Source organism: Crocodylus siamensis, chromosome 1 (assembly GCF_052110815.1).
Source record: "Crocodylus siamensis isolate JL-2025a chromosome 1, ASM5211081v1, whole genome shotgun sequence".
In the NCBI taxonomy this organism is placed as follows: Eukaryota; Metazoa; Chordata; order Crocodylia; family Crocodylidae; genus Crocodylus; species Crocodylus siamensis.
Genome location: NC_143395.1, coordinates 344,526,632 through 344,549,855, shown reverse-complemented (window position 1 = coordinate 344,549,855; position 23,224 = coordinate 344,526,632). Strand labels below are relative to the sequence as shown.

Below are 23,224 nucleotides of genomic sequence, written 5' to 3'. Positions count from 1 at the left end.
CCAGCATTGCACTGCTGAGCCTCTTAGGATGCTGCAGGTTTTTCCTCCCAAGGTGGAGAACCTTGCATTTTTCAGTGTTAAACACCATCAGGTTCTCATCTGCCCATTTGCTGAGCTTGTCCAGGTCAGCCTGGATCACCCGCCTGTCTTCTGGTGTCGATGCTTTGCCCCAAAGTTTGGTGTCATTGGCGAACTTGGCCAGTCCACTTCTGACTCCAATGTCCATGTCATTAATGATGCTGTTGAACCATATGGGTCCAAGGACAGAGCCCTGGGGGAACCCACTGGTCACAGGGCACCATGACAATTGACTACCATCAATTACCCCCCTCTGGGTGTGACCACGGAGCCAATTCCCCAGCCATCAGACCCACGGCCACAGTTGGCTAGTTTTGCCAAGAGGTGATCATGGGATATCAAATCAAAGGCTTTTTCAAAATCAAGATATATGACATCAATCTCTTCTCCCTTGTCCAGGTGATAGGTCACCTGGTCGTAAAAGGAAATGAGATTGGTCAAGCAAGACCTACCCGCAACTAACCCATGCTGGATATCCCTCAGGATGTTGGCATCAGCCAGTCCATTAAGGATGGCCTCTTTAATAAACTTTTCTAAGACCTTCCCTGGGATAGAGGTCAGGCTGATGTTTGCCGGATCCACTTTCCTCCCTTTCTTGAAGATTGGCACCACATTGGCCTTTTTCCAGTCTTCAGGCACTACACCAAAGCGCCAGGAGTTTTCAAAGATCTATGCCAGAGGCTGGGCTATGACGCTCGCCAGTTCCTTGTGTACTCTGGGGTGTAGATTGTCAGGGCCGGCTGACTTGAAGGTATCCAGCTTCTCAAGGTGTTCCTTCATGAGGTCAGCATTAATGGAGGGCAGGGGATCTCCCTCACCCAGACCTCCCTGTCCTGGAGTGGGCACAGGCATCCCATGGGACTAATGAAAGACTGACACAAAGTACCCATTTAATAGGTTGGCTTTTTCTGGGCGTCAGTTGCCCCATCTGGTTCAGCAGGGGTCCAATGTTGCTCTTGCTTTTCCTCTGGCTCCCCACATATCTGGAAAAGGACTTTTTATTGCCTTTGATGCTCAAAGCTAGTTGGACTTCAGTTGCAGCCTTGGCTTTCCTGGTTTGCTCCTTGCAGGACTGGACCAGTGCAGAATAATCCTCCTTGGAGGTGAATCCCGTCCTCCATCCTTTGTAGGCTTTCCTTTTTAGCCGCAGGAGGTCAGCTAGGTGCCTAGAGAGCCAGGAGGGCTGCTGTGCCTTCTTGCTGCCTTTCCTCCGTGTTGGAATAGATTTAGCTTGTGCATTGAGGATCTCTCCCATGAGGAGCAACCACTCTTCTTGAACTTCCCTCTCCCTGGAGTCATGGTCCCTTAGGGCCTCACTGTCCAGCCTTCTGAGTTTGTTAAAGCCAGCTTTTCTGAAGTCAAGGACTTCTGTGTTGCTGACTGACTTGCCAGCTTTACGGCAGATGGTGAAGGTGATCAGCTCATGGTCGCTGTCACCCAGCTTCCCATCGATCACTAGGTCACCGATTAGGTCATCCCCTGTAGCCAGTACCAGGTCGAGCAGCGCTTTGCCTCTTATTGGCCCATAGACTTCTTGAGTTAGGTAGAGGTCATCGACACACAAGGGGAAGGTTTGCAACCACTCAGATTTTGCTGAGTGATCCTCCCACGATATGTCCAGGTAATTGAAGTCACCCACGACAACCATAGTCCTGGAGCTTACAGCCTCAGCCAGTTACCGGGTGAACTCCTGGTCAAGCTCTTGACTTTGGGTGGGAAGTCTGTAGTAGACTCCCACCGCTGTGTCCCCTGTGCCATGTTCCCCTAGGATTTTAACCCAGAGGGTCTCCAGTCATCCACCCTGGTTGCCAAGATCCACTTGCAGGGATGTGTATCTTTCCTTAACATAGAGAGCTACACCCCTGCCCCTTTTATCTACACGATCCCTCCTGTAAAGGGTATAGCCATCAATACCCATGGTCCAGTCATGGGTGGAGTCCCACCAGGTCTCCATTATCCCTATGACATCATAAGTATTTGCATTGAGCAGAAGGACGAGCTCCTCCTGCTTATTCCCCAAGCTTCTGGCTTTTGTGTACAGGCAGGCAAGTGTCCCCTTGGGGGCTCTTGCCTTGCCCACAGATTGTACCAGGGCTGGGGCAGGGGTGGGCTCCCTTAAGTACCTTTGTAAGTAAACAAAAGTAATGACAAGTTTCCATTTTGTATGTCAAATCTTCATCTTGTGTCCTCTGCCCGGGCATCCCCTGCATTGCAACTGTATGATCACATACCCTTCCCATGTAAATTGGTTCCCAGATGAATGAGAGTGACTGGGAATGATTGAAATACAATGGTAGCAGACCTCTACTGAATGGCCTGTAATGACTGGGCCATCACCTTGCATTGATTCATCTAGGAACCATGGACATCACCCAGGAACAAGAGACAAGAACCGAGCATTTGAAAGACAAAAGACCCTGCAGAACCAGCAACTCTACCATTGTACCCCACCATTACAGACACCCAAAACTTCACATCCCTGCATGAAGCACACATGGTCAGTATGCCAGGGGCTGACCCTGCCTGGACATGCCTCCTATCACTAGGGTCACACAAGGTCTGCCCCTATAAAAAGGGACAGTGAAGACAGACTCAGTGGGGTGTCCTCTCCATCTGGACCAGCACCATGCCACACCACCTATCCATCCAGAGGGCCTGCTGATGATCCCCGCTTCTGGACAACATGTACTGGACAAGCTACCTTTCCAGCCTGGATAGGTAGCTAGGTAGCTATCACCTCCCACCCCCTCTGCAACCAAGGACTTGGACTCTGCTTCTGTTCCCTACCTGGACTCCAGCCCTTCCACTGAGTCTCTTTCTCCTGCTGCCATTGTGAGTGTTTATGTGTGTGTGTGAACCAATAACTTCATGGGGTTGTCTGTTTGTGTTGTCTGTGTAATAAAACTGTTATTTGGACCCCTAAGTTGGGTTTTGCTTTACTATGGTTTGGTCCTGCTCCAATCTCTGCTCCTCTAACTTCTGTCCCATTTCTCCCTCTCCTGCTTCTGGCTCACTGCCACCACCAACACCTGTCCTGAGTTCCTCTCTGCCTCCTACCCCCCTGTTTCTTTGCCACTGTCTTATCCCCACTGCCTTTTCCTTTTTCTCTGAGCAACCAGGTTTCTGCCTCAGTTTCTTTCCCGGCTGTCTCCTCCTTGCCACCACTTATCTGCCCCTGCCCCCAATATCTCAGCTGTTTTTTCTCAGTTTCCAGCCTTAAGTAAACCCAAGCCTCAGTTCTTCAGCCAGCTTCTCTGTAGTCTACCAGTTCTAATCCTGGTTCTGGCACTTTCACTGCCTACACTTTAACTGTATATCACCTGAACTTTCCCCCAAGTATCCCAGGTACCCAAGCACATACATACACACTGTATCCCAGGTACCCAAGCACATACATACACACTGTACCATCCAAGTTAGAAACTTACCTGTGTGTATGTGTAGGTGGGTTGTGTGTGTGTATATATATATATATATATATATATATATAGGTCATTGTGTGCATGATATATGAATTAGTGGTCTGTGTCTAACTTCTGGGGTGTATAGTGTATGTGCTTGAATTGGTGATAGGTATGCATGTGCCTAGGCTGGTTTGGATGTTTATGTGCCTGAGCTGGTAGTGTGTGTGTGTACACACCTAATTGATTTGTGTGTTTGTATATCTGCAATTGTATCACACTCTGCTGTCTAACAGAGCAATACTGAGATCCTGAGAGCTGGCCTGACCCCACAGGGCAATAACATGTGTACGCCATTGGAGGCCCTAGGCTTCCTTGTACTCATAGAGCTGTTAATCAGCTGAAATGAATCCTGGTATCAGCAGTGCACCAGAGCTAGTTTAAGTCTGCCAGTAACAAAGACCTGGCTTGCCCCAGAGATACAGTAGCAGGTTTGGATCTAGCAGGAGGGTGATCTTCTCCCAGGCTTGGCTCCCCATTCCTCCCTGTGCCCACCGGCAATAAGAGAAACCCATTTCTTCCTAGTATGCCAGACAATACCAGGCTGGATAGTGCTGGACACACAGCAGGGAGGTCTTGAGTGCCAGACACAGGGGCTTCATGATGCATATCCTTACAGATAGATGTACGAGCTGTGGTGCCTGGTGCTAGAGTCATTGTTGAGAGGGGTAGGGAGGGGACACAAGACACAGCAAGCTCCAGCCCTGTTCAGAGTGGGTGAGGTCATAGTAAGCATTGCCATGTGACTGCTCAGGACACATTCTAGCTTTCAATATAGTGCAATAATGCTTACTATGATAGCAAATAAAGTGTGTGCTACATGTCCCATTCAATAAGGCTCTGTGATGACAATTAGAAACAAAGAATAACTTTGCACAGATTACTTGCTGTTTGTGAATGAAATAGCTGCTTTTTTTTTTCTGAGTAACTGTAAAAGAATTGTTAAACAGATTTATGTGACCGAGTACTTGAATTTTAACAGTATCATCCAAAACACAGATATGACTTCAGAAGATGACTACTGCGGAACCAGGGGTATTCATGGGGACAAATATGGAGGGAAAGTGGGCACTGCAACATGGATTGGATCAAAATGGATCTGTACTTATGTTGGTACCTGGATATAAATATGAGAATGGCCAGAAAAGATTAAAAAGAAGACAGCAAGGAAGGATGAGACAAAACCACAGGAGCATTGGTAGCATGACCCTGAGAAAAACCTAAGACAGAGAGCACTTTTAGCCTACTGCTGTGGGGGAGGAGGGATAGAGGGTTGGTTGGAGCTGTGAAAAAAAATAAACTATCTCCTATCACTTTATACCATAGTAAGGAAACAGGAGTTCATCTTGAATAAACAGAATTGATTTGATAATAGCCTTTAACTATCTGAAAGATGGTTATAAAGGGGATGCAGCTAGCTGTTCTCGGTCGCAGATGCCAGAACAAGGAGCAAAGAGCTAAGCTGCAGCAAGGGAAGTTTAGGTTGGATATTAGGAAAAACTTTCTCACTAGGGGGGTGGTGAAGCACTGGAACAGGTTACCTAGAGATGTGGTGGAACCTCCATCCCTGGAGGTTTTTAAGACCTGGTTCAACAAAGCCCTGCCTGGAATGATCTAGTTGGAGATGGTCCTGCTTTGAGCAGGGGGTTGGACTAGATGATCTCCTAAGGTCCCTTCCAATTATAATTTTCTATGATTCTGTGAATTACATGAATAATACCCAACTCCATCATTATTTGCTTCTTCTAAAGGAAAGGGCTCCAAACTGTGGTTACCTGCTTACAGAACCAAAAAACCAAAAAAACTAAAAACCAAATCCCAGCAATATAAATTCCCTGAATCCTCAACAATAACAAGAAGAATTAGAAAAAGAAAAAGATAGTTTTTGTACTTCTTAGGTACACTGTTTGGCAGCCTTCTGTCTCCACATATTGTAAGGGAATATATATATTTAACATAATATAACATATCATGGCTGGCAATCCCTCAATTCATGGATGATTTCTACCATGGCTCATTGGTGGTTCTTGAGGTGACTTAAGAGTCCAGTCCTTGAGCCACACATCTGTCCACAGAAGCTGCAAGAGGGAGAAAGCCATAGGCTGGGATTTTCTCCTTTTCCTTCCTCTGATCTCTCTTCTCTGCTTCAATGGCAAGATGCTTTGCCCTTCTTTGAGAAGGCAGTTAGACAAGATGACCTCCTCATGCCCCTTCCAACCCTAATTTTCTGTGATTCTATGCTTCACCTGGAAGTGGGCTGCCACTTGGTTGAGGTTGCTGCTGTCTCTCGACGCTACTATGCTGTCTGACTCTGTGCTTTTGGCAGCCAGCAATGACCCTGTGCTGCTGTTCTTCAGATGATGTTGTTTTAATGGACACTACCCAACTGAATTTGGCAAATGTAACAAAAATAGCAGTTGAAAGAGATGCTGCTGCATCTTTTGGCAGTGGCACATAGTTTAGATTTACTATCCCATCATGCTCCTCTGCTTTTTTAACTGTTATTACCACTACTACAAATAAAGATGGTTTGGACCCATGGTCCCAATCTAAATTTGTCCCTTGCCCCACTCAAGTGGATTGTGTGCCTAAGCTTGTTGTGGCCCTAGGCAGGGCCACCATAAACACTTCAATAATGGCAATACAGGCACTGAAGCTTCAGAGGAATAGTGCCAGTTCAGTTTGCTCCCCTCATTGCTTTCAGAAACCCATGCCTTCAGCCTGAGCTCTTTGGATAAATGAGTTAACTTGCTTAGGGGACACTATTTGTGCCCTTGTATAGTCACACTTTAGATTATCCTTTATGTTATTTTGGAAGAGCTTTCTTTAAATCATATTAAAATAAATAATTATGCCACCTACCCCTTCCCAGCCTGCTCCCTTCTCCCATCTACAATTAAACAGACTAAAATATAAAAAGTCTTTTCTTTAAAAAAAGAGAAAAATGAGATTCTTTGGGCAGAAATAGAATTGCAGTGTTGGCTTCTACAAACAGGATGTTAGTGCATAAAAATAGAGATTTATGCATTGCATTGAGGTAACTGTATGCCTAACCACATAAAAAATCAAGCCTACATATAAATTGCAATAGCTAGTAACTTGAAATTGTCGCAAAGTAGGTTTAGAATAAGTATCAGGAAAACGTCTTCAATGTCAGAATGGTAAGACAGTGGAAAAGACAGTGGGTAACTGCATAGGGAATTGTGGATTCTCTTTCATTGGAGGTTTTAAGAAGAAGATTTATAAGTGTGGTTTAGAAAATGTGATGCCCGGAGTGTGCTGTGAAAAGCAAAAACTGGAAGCCAGAAGACACCCACACGTGCATCACTTGGAGATCATGAGAAGAGCCCTGTAGTCGAGAGCAAATGGAAATTGGAGAGGACCATGTTCAGCAGCAGGAAAATGAACCAACTGGATTGGTTATGAAAAAGATTAGAGGTTTTGGAATAAGATTATGGAGGGGACAGGATGATGCAAAAGTTAATTGTGGTCAGAATGTTAGATGCATGGACTTGGTCCCCAGTGTGTTTTCTAGAGTGGGTATTTTCCATGCTTTTGGTCTTAGCAAATAATCACATGGGAATAAGAAGGATTTTTTCCCTTCCTGTTGCTACAGGGTTATTTTAACCTTCCACAGGGGCACTGGGTGTGGGCTGCAACCAAGGCTGAGGAGTTTCATTGGACTGTACTGATGCTTATGCTAGGACTGAAAAAACCCAAAGGCTCCTTGCTAGAGGGTCTTGCTCTTCCACTCAAGGTCATATAAATTCCCACATAGGAAGGAACGTGACCCCAACAGCCAGATCTGCATGGACTTTGAGGGGATTTTCTTCCTCTGTAGTGAGAGCTATGGTCAAATGTTAACTACTTCCTTCTATCCTTGCACTGGCAGGACATTGACAATACCCTCGTCTCCATGCTTATCTGTGGCAAATTCATAGTATTTTTAATGTTTCTACCATTGTTCCTGGTAGTTCTACAAGAGGGTTGTTCACAACATTTTAAGAATAGGTTAGATAAACACTTTGCTAGGATAGTGCAGATGGGGATGATCCAACCTGGAGCAGGCAGTTAAACTAGCTGACTTTCTGCTGTTATTTCCAGCTGTACTTTTCTCTGATTCTATTATATAACTCAGCAATTTTAATAGTGTGGATTCATATATAGTGTGCATATCACACACCCCTAAATAAGACAGAGACCTTGTTTTTGGACAGCAGAGCAGAAAAACAGATTTTCCCAGAGTAAGTCTTCCTGGAAACATATGCTGCTTGTAGATGTTAACAACCCCACCCCCCCCCGCCAAATTGTGCTTTACCAAAAGAAGCAATGAGTTACTTTGACCCAGCTCCACACCATCTGTACATATTGGGCATTTCAGCAGGGCTTTTTGGTGCTTTTACCTAAAGCTCAACCAATCCACTATTAGATAAAAGTGCCAATAAAGCCCCATTAAAGCACTTGATCTATACAGATGTTGGGCAAGCTGGGTCCAACTAACATGATGCCTCTTCTTGGCTTGTGCTGGACTTGGCACAAGAGTGCAGAGAGTTTAAAGTGCCACTTTGTTTTGTTTTTTTAATGTCTGCAAGCAGCCATAGTGTCCAAGAAGGTGGCATCCCAGGAGACAGTCTTGGTGAAGCAACAAGGACTGCTTTGTGTGACACAGCAGCAAAAAGGCTACACCCCAGACCTCTGTAAGAGCAGTATCAAGACTGTTACTTATTTAGTGTAAATTATACTTTATATATAATGAAGTGTTGTTTCCAAATCAAAACCCTCATCAAGATACTATACACTGAATGCAGCAGCTCACTTATTCTGAGCCAGCTCAGAGAGCTTAGGCTAGAAGAGGATTAACACTGCCCCTGTTCTTTGCAGTCCCAAGTAGAAGTGGCAGTCATCTGCTGGCTTGCTTCTATGTCTCCCTGCTTCTATTTAAGCTGCCCCTCCTAAGATACACATCCCAATTTTGGAAGGGTGATTTTGGGAGGAAAAGTACATGTGGTATGTAAGTAAATATGGTATATGCATATGGTATATCTTCAGTATAGGGGATGCCCTATATTTAAAGGTGTGATTCCTCCTCTGAAGCAGAAGAGGTAATTAGCAGCATTAGTCTGAAGTCAGTCAGAAGGCAAGATACATACACACCTTCATAGACTAACTAAATAAAATATATAGAGAGAGCACAAGCTTTTGTGAACTCAAGTTCACTTCATCAGATTCTGACTCCTCCAAAGCAACCATATAGCACTCTTTGTGAATATCTAAGAACTCCATTTCCCTTGAAGCAGAGTTGTGCAGTGATAGCTAGGAAACCACTGTGCATTCTTCTTTTCCATTCAGTACCCTCCTCCAATGTTCTAGCTAGAAAATAAATTTAAATATGCTTCACACCTGAAACCTATTGAGACTACAAGCTCCTAGCTAAATAGAGACGAGGTGCCTACTCTAGTTACAGAGAAATATTTTCAACAAATTATAGTAAACTTTAATACAAAACAGCAAGTCATGCATAAGACCACTGTTTGCACAGCTCTTCAATTCCCATATGTACAAAACATGTTTTCATTTAAGTAGAAGGTGGAAGGAGCTACCGGATTGGTTATCTTGGCAATCAGCTGAGACATGCAACCCTCTGGAGTTTACATGCCCTAGCAAAACCTGTATCGTGTGGTTTGAATAGAGCTCTAATTTCTATTAATATTCATGTATATATGTAAGAGCTTTTATGCATTTTTACAAAATAATATGGAAAAGGAAAGATTTACAGAAAAATCAATGGGTAACATAGATCATCATACAGGAGAAAAATAATCCACTGTTCTCTGTTCATTTTTGTAAGGTTCTAATTTTGCATTTTTAATTTCTTAGGCATTAAATATATTAATAATAAAATGAGAACAGGTGTTTTATTATGAAGTTAATTCCCATTCTCTAATGTTGTACGTCTTTATTTAGTTATTGCTTCCTTGTATCCCCAGAAGCTTCTTCTACATGTTCTTAATGAGCATTTTGCCTGGTGACCTTACAAAGAAAGTTAAATGCTCTAAAAGAAAGCACCAGGTTGTGGTCCTTAGCCTATCTGGCATAGATACTCACCCTAGTCTGTTACTTCCTCTCAGCAGAGAATTCTTCCAACTGGACCTAGCCACATGCCCACTCCCTGCCACCAGAGTGGCCAGCCAAGGTCAGCTGACCTCTCATCTCTTCCAATATGACCCAGAAAGTTCATCTCTGTACCTAGGCTTCTGCACCTTTCGGTTATGTTGTTAGTGGCTACCTGACAGGCCTTTTAGATATCTGACCTGGTTTGTTCCCAAGCCCTAAGTTTGGCCTGACCCAATTCTGGTTTGAATGGCCTGACTCATCTCTTGACCTCATACTCTGCCTGACCTTGTGGATCTCTGACTCAGTTCCATAGATGGATTTTCTAGCTTCTGGCTTCCATCCAGCACACTTCCCTTGGCTGCTTCTTCTGACCTTGGGGTAACGCCCAGACCTGGCTGCCTATGACCTGGCATAACAATAGGCATCCTAACATAAAAGCCAAAAGACCTCTGTAGCAGGCTAAAAAACAAAGGAGGGCTCCAGTTGGATGTAATAGTGACTATAATATTGAATAGATTTAATATTTGGGAAACAGGAGGAAAAAGAACAGCATGATGTCAAACAGAAACAAAAGGTTGATAGATACATACAGACTCTTCTGTCCTAAGGTCTCTGTCAGACTTTTAGCTAAGGATGGTATGGGATCTGATGCATGATCCCAACAATTGTGCTTCTTGCCACGGTACATATGCATGGCAGGAAGTGGTACTGTGGGACTGGGGATCAGGTCTGTACTGTGCCACACTGCCAGTACAGGAGGAGCCCAGGATTATGGCAAGTAGGCAACCAGTCAGATGATCCTCTACTCCCAGACTCCAGAGTCTATGTACCAGATCAGCTGACTGCCACTCTAAGCCTCAAGGGCACACCTGAGCCCTTGACTCCGATGAACTTCCAAGGCAAGGAGCCTTAATCAGATTCTGCTTCCAGACTCTTGGGTGCTGCAGACCCCGATCACATGATTTGTGTTCCCAGCCTCCAGGGCATAGTGGACTCAAAGGCTTGATTGTGCCCCAGAGGCTAAGAGCACAGATAACCTGATCTGCACTCCCAACCCCTGGGGCAAAGCTGATCCCTTGTCTCCAGCTTCACCCCAGATGCTGGGAGCAAAGATCCATGGGCTGGAGATCCCAGCCTTCAGGGCACAGTGGAGCCCTTAACTTTACCTGTGCCACCAAAGCTGAGAGCACAGATAAGCTGATTGGGGCTCACAGCCCCTGGGGTCCTGTGGAGCCCCTAACTCCACTATACCCCAGAGGCTGGGAATTCCAATAAGCTGCAACTCCCAGCCATGGGGGCATATTGGAGTCAAGGGCTGTCCTGCACTTCTGTGGCTGGAAGCAACAGCTGAAACACAGCTCCCAGCTTTGGGGACACATCAGAGCTCTCAATTCTGATGTGTCCCCAAAGACAGTAGTGACAGTCAGCTGATTGGGCTCCTAGCCTCAAGAGCACATTGGAGGCAAGGGCTTTTTAACCTCTTGTTAGATCGTTGGTGCTTCCAACCTCCAGAGGTTGGTAATCCCAATCAGCTGATGCCTGGGCACGTGTGCAATTTAAGGTGTGTGATAACTAGGGATCTTGGTTTTCTCTGATAAAAAAAAAAATCCAATTTTTTAATTAAAAAAGTAACCCCAAATCCACATTTTTCTGTGATTAAAATGAAACACCACTAATACATATAATGGTTTTCCATTTTAATCAGAGAAGAATGTGGATTTAGGGTTACTTTTTTTAATTAAAAAAAGTGATTTTTTTTTTTTTTATCAGAGAAAACCAGGATTCCTGGTTACCACACACCTTAAACTTCACACATGCCCAGGCATTAGCTGATTGGGATTCCTGGCCTTGGGAGGCTGTGGCTTATCCCTTGTTTTATGAGCCATTCATTAATGTGTGGCCAAGTTACTAGTTAACAGGACTGCTTGCAGATGTTAAAACCAAAAAACAAGGTGCTTTACTTTAAACTTGGCATGTTCTTGTGCCAAGCCCAGCACAAGCCCAGAAGAGTCAGCATGTTAGTTGGACCTGACTCACCTGACATCTGTAGAGATTGGGTACGTTAGTGCGGCTTTTTGGCACTTTTATTTAATGGCTGGTTGAATTAGCTTTATCTAAAAGCACCACAAAGCCTTGCTGAATCACCCAATCTATACAGATGCCGCAGAGCCAAGTCAAAGTAATGCACTGCTTCTTCCAGTGAAGTGTGTTTTGTTTTGTTTTTTAATCTCTTCGAGCAGCCTATGTGATTAGCCAGTTAATCATGTTTTAAGTGTAATGTCTGTCAGGGGCCTAAAAGTGCTAAGTTTTAAATTTGGACTATTTGATTACCCTGGAGCATAAAGAGGTTAAAAACTTCTTCCTTTTCTTATGGCCTTCATAGTTTCTCAGAACTTGAGTCCACTCTGTTCTACAGTTAGTGAAAAAGGAGAAGTGGGAAATGATAAATTAAGCTTTATTTCCTTAAGCCATGATGCTTTTTTCCTCTAGATTGATTCTGGAGCAATAAAGAAATGAAAAACTCCCATCCCTACCACCAGCCCTTCATATGGGGACTCAATTTACTCTACCATTCTCCATAGTATAGGGGCAAATAGAGCCAACAGCACATTAAAAAGAGGTACAGATGTCTTCCGAAATCAGAATTTTTCACACTTCTATTCAATTAGGAGGTAAAATGTGAATTCTGGCTTCTAAAATTTCTTGAGATGAGTTTTGTTTGTTCTTAGTTACCACATGTAGATACAGAGTGATTTAATTAATTCAATTAAATTAGCCTGAGTTTAAGCCAAAGTAACTGGACCAAGAATTGTAGAAGATGTTCACACAAGTATGATAATAACAGATTCATAAGAGTATTTCACTTTTTAGCTGTTTCCAAGAGTGACTATGGTTAAAAGAGGTTGTAAGGTGTTTTCATTCAGTGGTTACTATGTTGTTTTTTCTGGAAAAAAATGTGTCCTCTAAAATATTGGATAGCCTCCACAAAACTAGCAGAAGAATCAATCTATGAATTACAGAACAGCAAGTATAACTTCAATAGCTAGTAAATTGCTAGAACATTTATTAAAGCAGTCTATTTGTAAGTGCCTAGAGGAAAGCAAGGTGATAAACAGTCAGCAACATGTACTAGTTGCAAACAAATCATGCCATCTGACTTAATTTCTTTCTTTGATAAGGCTTAGTGAATTAAGGGCATGTTTGAAATGCCATAGATCTCAAGTTTGATAACTTCTATGCTATAGTTCCACAGAATATATTCACCTGGGAATGAAGGGGTAGTTAGGTTGAAATGCTACATTCTGAACACACCATTGGCTTAAAGATTGTGATAATTACTGCTTTTGCCAGGTTCCACATCAAAATGGAGAGAGTATTGACTGGAATCTAAATGCTATCTCAGCTAAACAGGCCAAAAACAATTTTCCATTTTTTCACCAAATATAAAGTAAAATATTATCCCATCACCTAGTCTTCACCCCAGTTGGAGGAAATGCAAATAAAATACACTAAGAGAGCCATCTTTCTCAGAGCTCCTGCCAGGGTGATTCCCATGGCTTACACCAAATTTAGCTGACTGCTTTCATATGACATCAGATCAGCCAGCTCCATATGAAACAGTTCCCCAGTTGATTAGTTATGTTTTAGAAGGGCTTTTTGCAGGTCTAATTAAGAGAGATACAAAAATGTGTTTTGAAATCATGTAAGTGCCTTTTGGATCTGTAATAAGGTTTTTTTAAAGGATGTGGCATTTCTATGGGGGTTGTTTATTAATTATTAAAACTATTATTAAAACAAGGCAAAAGCTTGCCTTGTCATTTTAAAAACTTCAACATTTTATCATTAAGGCAACCACTCAACCATCTCTTCATCCTCTCCTCATAACCACACATATGCAGACACACATTGTGCATCGTTCTCTGTCATAGCGAAATGTGTAAAAATAATAACAATTCTAAATAAACATACAGTACGCTCTATAAGGTTGCTTACATATAGATAGTTAGCCAAAAGGAGCAGCAAGATGCTCAAGACAAAAACAAAACAAAACAAAAAGAAGTGCTACATCTCCAGAAAAGTCTTCTTAGATATCATTGCTTCTATTATGGACATTAGGGCTGTGCAAGACATTAGGGATGTGCAAAACAGCACTGTTTTGTTTTGACTTCTGTTATGCCATTTCAACAAGACAGTGTTCCATTTTGAGTTTTGTTTCATTTTGAAAGCACTGTTCCATATTGTTTTGTCAAAACTGTTTAGCTATTTCAACATTTCACCCATAGGCTATAATGGGGAAGCACAAAACTGCCGAAAACTTTGTCATTTATTGCCTGATTTGGATGAAACTTGCAGAGAAGGTAGCCCCTTCTGAGGCCACCATATTGTCTGTTGTGGAACAAATTCTTACGTGCCTGACTGCACAGAAAATGGGAGTGCAGGCATCTAGTGCAGATCTGTGTACTTTTAGGCAGCTAAAAGTTTAAGGCTCAGGAATGCAGTATCTCAAGCCCCAGCATACATCTGAACAAGCCAGGGAATACCAGTGAGAAAGAAGATTGGAACATTTACAAACACCCAGCCCATCAAAAAGGGCTATGAAAGTACTTCAGGACAGGCCTCAGCAAGATGAGAGTGAAACAGAAATTAAACTGTATCCCTGTGATGGACTATGGGTTTTATATTGATATTTCTGTGGACACTGTGTTTATGCTGCAATAATGTTGGTTCCTTCCTGGCTAACTTCTGCAGAGGGGAAATAATTGATTAGAGACAGTGAAGCAGGAGACTAGATGGCATGTGGGACGAGATGAGATGGACCCCTAGCATCCACAGAGACTGGAATAGCTTTCTTTGTTGACACCTCAACAAAGGTGAGATGACCCACTTCTGGGAGACTGGAAAAAACGCTGAATGGGACAAGTAAAGATGAAGACAGAGTATGAACAAGAGCTTGTCAGACCTTGCAAGGGGAATTTGGAGGAAGAGAGAAACAAACTTTGATGCTCTGGAGAGACTGGAAAGGGAACAGCTATCTTTGGGGGTGGTCTGACCTGTGCAGACTGGACTGGGGACAGAAGAACTGCTTAACCTCTGGAGGAGGGCAGAGAAACTCTGGCTGGTTGGCCTTGGTCCAATAAATACCTTTATTTAAGTGTTGCATGAAACTTTGGGTTGTGTGGGTCTCCCCAACAATAGATCAAGCCACATCATTAACGATGTGGACATTGGAGTTAGGAGTGGACTGGCCAAGTTAGCCGATGACACCAAACTTTGGGGCAAAGCATCCACGCCAGAAGATAGGCGGGTGATCCAGGCTGACCTGGACAAGCTCAGCAAATGGGCAGACGAGAACCTCATGGTGTTTAACACCGAAAAATGCAAGGTTCTCCACCTTGGGAGGAAAAACCTGCAGCACCCTTATAGGCTAGGCAGTGCTACGTTGGTTAGCACTACAAAAGAAAGAGACTTGGGGGTCATCATTGACCACAAGATGAACATGAGCCGGCAATGCGATGCTGCGGCTAGTAAAGCGACCAAAATGCTGGTGTGCATCCATAGATGCTTCTCGAGCAAATCCCGGGACGTCATTCTCCCCTTGTACTCGGCCTTGGTGAGGCCGCAGCTGGAGTACTGCGTCCAGTTTTGGGCTCGACAATTCAAAAAGGATGTGGAGAAGCTTGAGAGAGTCCAGGGGAGAGCCACGCGCCTGATCAGAGGTCAGGAAAACAGATCTTACGATGACAGGCTGAGAGCCATGGGACTCTTTAGCCTGGAAAAGCGCAGGCTCAGGGGTGATCTGATGGCCACCTATAAGTTTATCAGGGGTGACCACCAGGATCTGGGGGAATGTCTGTTCACCAGAGCGCCCCAAGGGATGATGAGGTGGAACGGTCACAAACTCCTGCAAGACCGTTTCAGGCTGGACATAAGGAAGAATTTCTTTACTGTCCGAGCCCCCAAGGTCTGGAACGGTCTGCCAGCGGAGGTGGTTCAAGCACCTACATTGAACACCTTCAAGAGCAAATTGGATGCTTATCTTGCTGGGATCCTATGACCCCAGCTGACTTCCTGCCCTTTGGGCAGGGGGCTGGACTCGATGATCTCCCGAGGTCCCTTCCAGCCCTAATGTCTATGAAAATCTATGAAATCTATGAAACCCTCTCCGAGGAGCAGAACTGGATGCTAGCTACTTGAGTCAGGGCCATGAAAAATCAGGGACCATGACAAACCAAATTCTCAGAGTAGGAGGGAGACTGGTCTCCCCCTGCAGTAGCAGACATGCCTGGGGTGGCTTCAAGGAACACTCACAGGGCATGTGCAGATGAGCATGTATGGGTGGTGTGCAGCATCACAGACCTGTCTGCAGTGCCGCACACCACACATGTGGTGTTCCCTATGCTGCTAAAAAAGTGGCACGTGGCACTCAGAACTGGGGCTCAGTCAGCCGAAGCCACACTCCAGCTGCCAGTGAGGCTCCCTGCTGCAGAATCACCACAGCTGCAGCCCCAGAGGCCTATAGACCTCAGGTGTTGACCCCAGCCTACCCAACCCCACCCATGGCAACGTGCTGTGTGCTGGAGCACATGTGCATGGGCGTTCTTCAGAGACAAGCAGCAGCATACATATTCTGCCGCTGTTGTTTGTCCCCGGGGAAACGCATGTTCCCACTCATGGCAACATGTCTACAGAGACTAGACAGGGCTACAGTAGTCTTAAGCAATCACCCCTCTATAGGGCACTCCATGGCAATCACACTAACATTTCTGATACAGGGAGTCTAACTGCAATGCAAGGGTATGAGGTCATGTCCACTTCGAGCTTCTCAGACCCATTCCTAACCCAACTTCATTGCCTAATTTGTGAGCCTTGGTGCATAAAAATGGACAGGGCTTATCTATAAGCAGTGTACACAGCCTTGCTCAGTTTGTATAGCTTTATGCTTACTGCTTAGTCCCTTACTAGATCTATCTCTATATTGAGGTATTATAACGCATGCTTTCCTGTCTATTATTCATTCCTGTGGCTTTTCTCTGAAACATTTATTTATCCACATCCCTTGAAAATGTGGACACCAGACCTGAGCAGCATTCCATCAGTGCCAAATGCAGAGGTTATATAACCTCCCTACCTTTACTCAAGATTTTCCTTTTTACACGTCCTTTTTACGTGCTTGTGCTGTCCCTTCGGCTGCAGCTTTGCTAATATACAGCTTATTGTCCTCCATGCCCCTCAACTTGCTTTTCAGCAATCCACCAGTGCATGTAGGTTGGTAGAAACAGCTTATTCATATTCATCAGGACTTAAGCATACATCAGTGGGCATCTGAAAATGTGGCAAACTGTTTTTTGAATAATAGAGCAAATCTTCAGTCCTCTGAATCACATCACAGCATGTAAGAAATTCCAAAACACTGGAACTACATAACATTTCTTTTACCTGCTTAAGATATTTGTAGTCATACCATTTAATCGCATTTTATTTAAAAATAAATTAGCCCACTGGTCCTTCACGTGTTTTATCTGTTACCAAGATTTATCCTGTGATGTTAGTGTCATTAAATTGCCACTAGCTGCTTTCATTCTCTTTGAGGTTATTAGGACTTAGACAGCAATTAAACAAGTCAATGGTGCTAGTGTTTCAGCATATACTATTAGCATTTGCTAGAAAATCCAGCATAGCCCTAATGATTCTGCATTCTTTGTTATAGATGCCAAGATTTAAAATAAATTTCTTGTGACAATACTGCAAAGAGGTGAGGAGAAGTAATTCTGAAAACTTTCTTGGGAAGTTTGAGGAATTTTAATAAGAACATTGCAATCCTCTAGACTTCACAAGGTTCCTCAACTAAGCACCCAGAACCCACACAGGATCTATCCATCCCCTTCCTTTTCCTTATCTTGGGGAACACATACTAGTCTATAACAGATACCGACATTTTCTCTTAGTTCCCATCTAGCTTTGTGAATGTCCTTCTAATCTTTGTGAAACAAAGAATGAGAGATGGAAATTGGTATCTCCCCTAGGTTCTTTACCAACAGGACCTCTAGGCTTCTCTGAGAGAGACTCTGGGAATATATCCTGATCCTATGAATTTACACACCCACCCCAACAAAGAAAAACTCCATATAATCTTTTTTTTCCTTCCTCTTAAAAATACATGATGCAATAAGTAGTCCACATGAAGCAGGATCCCTAAGCAGTAAAACAATTGCTGTCTTGTTTCCATACTTGCGGATAAGCAGGAAATGATTTCTCCCACTAATCAAAACTGTAGTTTAAAAAATGTCACTGTTTCAGACTGGGATGGCATTGAGACCTTTGCAATTTTTTTCATAAAAAAAACCCAGCCCATTCCAGAATAGCCTGGAAAGTAGAACATTCATTTGGAATTTGGGAGACCTCAAAGTTTGAATTCTTACTTAGTCATTCTTTATTATGCCTCATATACAGTGCTTTACTCATCAGTGTGGGTCTCTTTCTGGGTGGGTCTCTCTCATTCTCTCCCACTGTAGTATTGCAACCTTTGTCTTTAACTTGTCTCCCATATCTCATGTGACCACTCAAATAACTGGACTATACAGTTAGCCTTTCTCTAACCTAATGGACATTTAGCAAGTTATGCTAAGAAGAATATCTTACATGGTAAAGAATGGTAAAGAATGGGCAGACAGTGAACACCAGCAGGAAGAAACCCTGGGTCCTTGTCATCGGAGACTCCATCCTATAAGGACTGGAAGGTCCCATCTGTCAGCCTGACCCCATGATGCGGGAGGTTTGCTTCATGCCTGGGGCTTGGGTTAGAAACATCACGGAGAGGATGAGGCCTGCATTGGAGAGGTCAACAGGTGCTTAGGCAGTTGGTGCCTCCAGGCAGGCCTTGGGTTCTTTGATAATGACCCATGCTTTCAGGCGGGGGACTTGCTGGGGCAGGATGGGCTTCACCTCTCTCCTAAAGGCAAGCGTGTCTTCTCTTCCAGGTTGGCTGATCTTGTACGGCGAGCTTTAAACTAGCATCACTGGGGGAGGGTGCCGCAGGAAGACAAGGAGACACCACCCGAGCAAGACAGGTAACAAATGCTAGGAGTGCCCAGGTAAGAAACAGGGGTCCAAACAGTTTCCCAAATTGGGGGGGTGGCACACGCAGCTAGGCAGGGGCTTAAATACCTATATACCAATGCTTATACTATGGGGAATAAGCAGGAGGAACTTGCCCTCAGAACAGCCAGTTCAGACCCAACCATAATAGGGTTTACAGAAACTTGGTGGGATTCATCCCACAACTGGGCAGTTAGCATTAGGGGCTATAGGCTTTACAGGCAGGATAGAGAAGGAAGGAAAGGTGGGGGTGTGGCGCTCTATGTCAAGGAGCAGTACACATCCTCTGCCAGCAAAATGGGGCCAGAGGGGCAAGTGGAAGTGCTCTGAGTCAAGATACAAGGGGGCCATGGGGAAAGGGATCTAACAGTGGGGGCCTACTACAGATCCCCCAACCAAGGGGAGGAGCTGGACTGGGAATTTTCAGGCCAGCTTGAAGAGGCACTTAAGGCAAGGGATGTAGTTGTCATGGGTGATTTAAATTACCCAGACATCTGCTGGGAGGAACAATCAGACAGGTCGGACCGTTCCAGGAGGTTCCTGGCCAAGATACAGGACCTCCACTTAATTCAGGAGGTGCACAGTCCCACGAGAGGAAATGCCCTGTTGGACATGGCAAGGGGCCTCCAGGTCCTTGCCCACCTGGGTGATAGTGATCATCACTTGCTAGAATTCATCATCCAGCACAGGGTGTCAAGGGCCAGCAGCAAGGCAGGAGCCCTAGACTTCAAGAGGGCCAACTTCAACCAGTTGAGATTAGTGGAGAGGCGCTGGGGTTCTCAAGGTCAGGGGAACTCAGTGCCCAAGATGAGTGGTTGTTCCATAAGGACACGATACTCAGGGCCCAAGGGGTGACCATCCCAACAAAAAGCAAGGGGGGCAGGAGTGCCTGAAAGCCCCCCTGGCTCACCAAGGGTGTACGGAAATGCCTGATTACCTCCAGACCTTAGTTTGGGGAGGACCAGGTTAGGGAGCTTCTGGAGGGGCTGGACGTGTTCAAAACAGCAGGTCCAGATGGTCTCCACCCCAGGGTGTTGAGGGAGCTAGCTGGGGTTATTGCAGTGCCCTTGGCATAGCTTTACAAGCACTTGTGGTGCTTGGGCCAGGTGCTGGATGATTGGAAGATAGCCAAAGTGGTCCCCATCTTTAAAAAAAGGAGGAGCGAGGACACGGGCAACTATAGACCCGTTAGTCTTACCTCAATCCTAGGGAAACTCTTTGAGAAGAACATCATGGAGCACATCTGCAATGGGCCAGCTTCAGGAATGATGCTCAAGGGCAACCAGCACGGTTTCATTACGGGCAGGTCATGTCAGACCAACCTGATTGCCTTTTATAATCAAGTCACAAAAGCCTTCAATGCAGGTGTCACCATGGATGTAGTCTTTTTGGACCTCAGCAAGGCCTTTGACACTGTCTCCCACCCCATCCTCATTAAAAAATTGGGCAACTGTGGCATTGATGCCTACACAGTCATATGGATTGCAGATTGACTAAAGAGTCTCACTCAGAGGCTGGTGGTGGATGGGTCATATTCGACTTGGGGAGAACTGGGCAGTTCTCAGGGCTCCGTCCTTGGGCCCACGCTGTTCAATCTCTTTATCAGCGATTTGGACGACGGGGTGAAAAGCCCCCTGTTTAAATTCACTGATGATACCAAAATTTGGGGTGAAGTGAGCACGCTAGTAGGGAGGGAAAGACTGCAGCAAGACCTGGATAGGTAGCAAAAACAGGATGCGCTTCAATACTGACAAGTTCAGGGTACTACACTTGGGCAGTAGTAACCAGCAGTACACTTATAAGATGGGAAATGCCCTTTTTGAATGCACAGAAGTAGAAAGGGATCTTGGAGTCATTATTGACTCCAAGATGTACACGGGCTGACAATGCGAGGTCACAGTTGGCAGGGCTAACCGCACCTTGTCATGTATCCACAGGTGCATCTCTAGCAGGGACAAGGAGGTGATCCTCCCCGACTATGCAACACTGGTCAGGCCACAGCTGGAGTACTGTGTCCAGTTCTGTGAGCCCCACTTCAGGCGGGATGTGGACAACATTGAGAGGGTCCAGAGGAGGGCCACCCAAATAATCCGGAGACTACAGGTCAGACCCTACAATGAGAGACTGCGGGACCTGAACCTGTTCAGCCTTCACAAGAGAAGGCTGAGGGGGACCTGGTGACAATTTATAAACTCACAAGGGGGGACCAGAAGGGTTTGGGAGAGACCTTTTTTCCCCTAGCTCTCCCTGGCATAACAAGGAATAACAGCCATAAATTGTTGGAGAGTAGGTTTAGATTAGACATCCATAAGAAGTACTTCACAGTTAGGGCGGCTAGGGTCTGGAACCAACTTCCAAGAGAAGTGGTGCTGGCTCCTATCCTGGAGGTCTTTAAGAGGAGGCTTGATGCCTACCTAGCTGGGATCATTTGAGCCCATTTTTTTTCTCTTGCCCAGACAGGGGTTTGGACTTGAAGAACTACAAGGTCCCTCCCAACCCTACTTCTATGATTCTATGATTTTTAACAAAAAAGAATGAGAAAGAACACACCAGAATTGCCAATAGCTTAATGGTCAGGGGACTCACCTAGAATGTGGGATACCCAGGGTCAGTTGTCTGATCTGAATTGGGCATAGCTAGGACTTGAGCCTGTTTCCTTTGCATCCCATATGAATGTGCTGGCTGTTGGATGTACTTTCTCAGGCCCTGACCAAAAGTTTTGTTCCAACTCGTACATTCCTAGGAAAAGGTTTCAAAACATTACATCTTACGAAAAACTATGATGTCAAACAAAACAAGGTCCCACTTGCTCTATACAGTTTTCAAAGGTACTGCCATAGCTGTCCTTCCACTACTTGTTTAGAACCCCCCTCCAAAATAAGATGGCAAAGACAAAATTATCAGGCAACCAGAGGCCAAATTGGCCATGGCTAAGCTATTTGGCTTTGCACTCTGGACAGCTATCTTCACACATGAACAATCACTCAAGCATCCAGTGAATTGTTATCATCCACACTGAATTTTCAGTCCTCATTATCAGGGATACTGGTTTTCTCTGATAAACAAAAATCCCCAATATTCAGATTTTAAAAAGTAACCCCAAATCCACATTTTTCTGGGATTAAAATGAAATGCCACTAATATCACTAATATGTGTGTGTGCGTGCGCACGCGTACACGTGTACAGTGGTGTTTCATTTTGTTCATGGAAAAATGTGGATTCAGGGTTATTTTCTTTAATCCAAAAACTGGGATTTTTTTTTAAATCAGAGAACTCCAGGATCCCGGGTAATAAATGCGATCTCCTAATTTAGGAATGCGCTGGAACAGTGTTATTGCAGAAGCAAAGTAAAATTAGTAAATGATCTGCCTGAAGCACTGGAGTAACTTTCAGTGTAGAAAAGCAAAAGGGTTAAAATATCTATCACAGGAGAATGGACTTGGTTGATGACTCTGTGAAGGACTGGACTGCTTATACTGAGAAATTAGAACAGTCTATAACAGTGGCTTCCCATGGGTCTCTGGCACCTGGGAGCCAATGCCTGCATTTGCATGCTTCCTGCCCCTGCCCCCCAGGCCTGGATGATCCAAGCAGGGTGCAGGTCCCAAGGCAAATCAGCCTGTGTAGGGCCCTGCCTCCTGCCTCATGGGACTTCAGCAGGAGAGTTAGCAGCATAGACACCAGCCATAGGGGGAGGGGTGCCAGCCAGAACGGCAAAAGAAGAACCCACCAGGCGGGTTGGTGAGCCACACACAAAACATGGGAGGCACTCCAACCTCTCCAGCCAGCATGTCCCCCACCACTGGCCGGCGCCCAGGGGCCATGGCCCCCTACAACCCCACCCCATCGGTACACCACTGGTCTATAATCAATATATCAGTATATACTAACAATATATAATATCAGTAATGTGGAAAAGGGAACAGTTTACTAGAGTAATGAAAGCGAAAACCTATAACTTGCAGTGCGGTCTAACAGATTCTGTTAAAATCAGCATAGAAAACATTTTCTGACATAGTATTTCTACAAAATTACCTATCTCCAAAGTCACTGTTTATTAAAAAGCATTTCAGTTTTATTACTTGAAATTTAAAAAGTCTTGAATCTAAAGTTGAATTAAGTAAATTAGCAGAGAATTGCTAGTAGGGAGAAAGTCTAAATGATGCATTAAGAGACAACTTAGTATGTGGTATGTAAAATTAGGAAGCTCAGAAAAAGTGTTATTTACTGAATCTATTTTGACCCTAAAATATGTACTAGAAATTGATGTTTTCAAAGCAACTTCTTACAGTTTCAACAGGATCATGAATAATGTTATCAATACATAAAGCAGATGTTAATCACAACATAGTTCCTATTCAGAGACTGTATGATTTTTATTGTTGGAAATGGTCTTTCAATGCAAATAATTGTGAGTACAAGGACAAACCCTGTACAAACTTCAAGAAACTGGGGCATACATAAAAGATGTACA

At 44.4% G+C, this 23,224-nt stretch overlaps 1 long non-coding RNA gene across 1 annotated transcript in view; it reads left to right on the top strand.

Annotated features, from left to right (window-relative positions):
• Positions 1-18,710, top strand: part of LOC149874918 (uncharacterized) — a 252,491-nt gene extending 233,781 nt beyond the window's left edge. The window contains exon 3 of the long non-coding RNA XR_016439985.1: positions 18,632-18,710. This is a non-coding gene — a long non-coding RNA (uncharacterized LOC149874918). The remainder of the gene's footprint in view (positions 1-18,631) is intronic.
• The last annotated feature ends 4,514 nt before the right edge of the window (positions 18,711-23,224 follow it).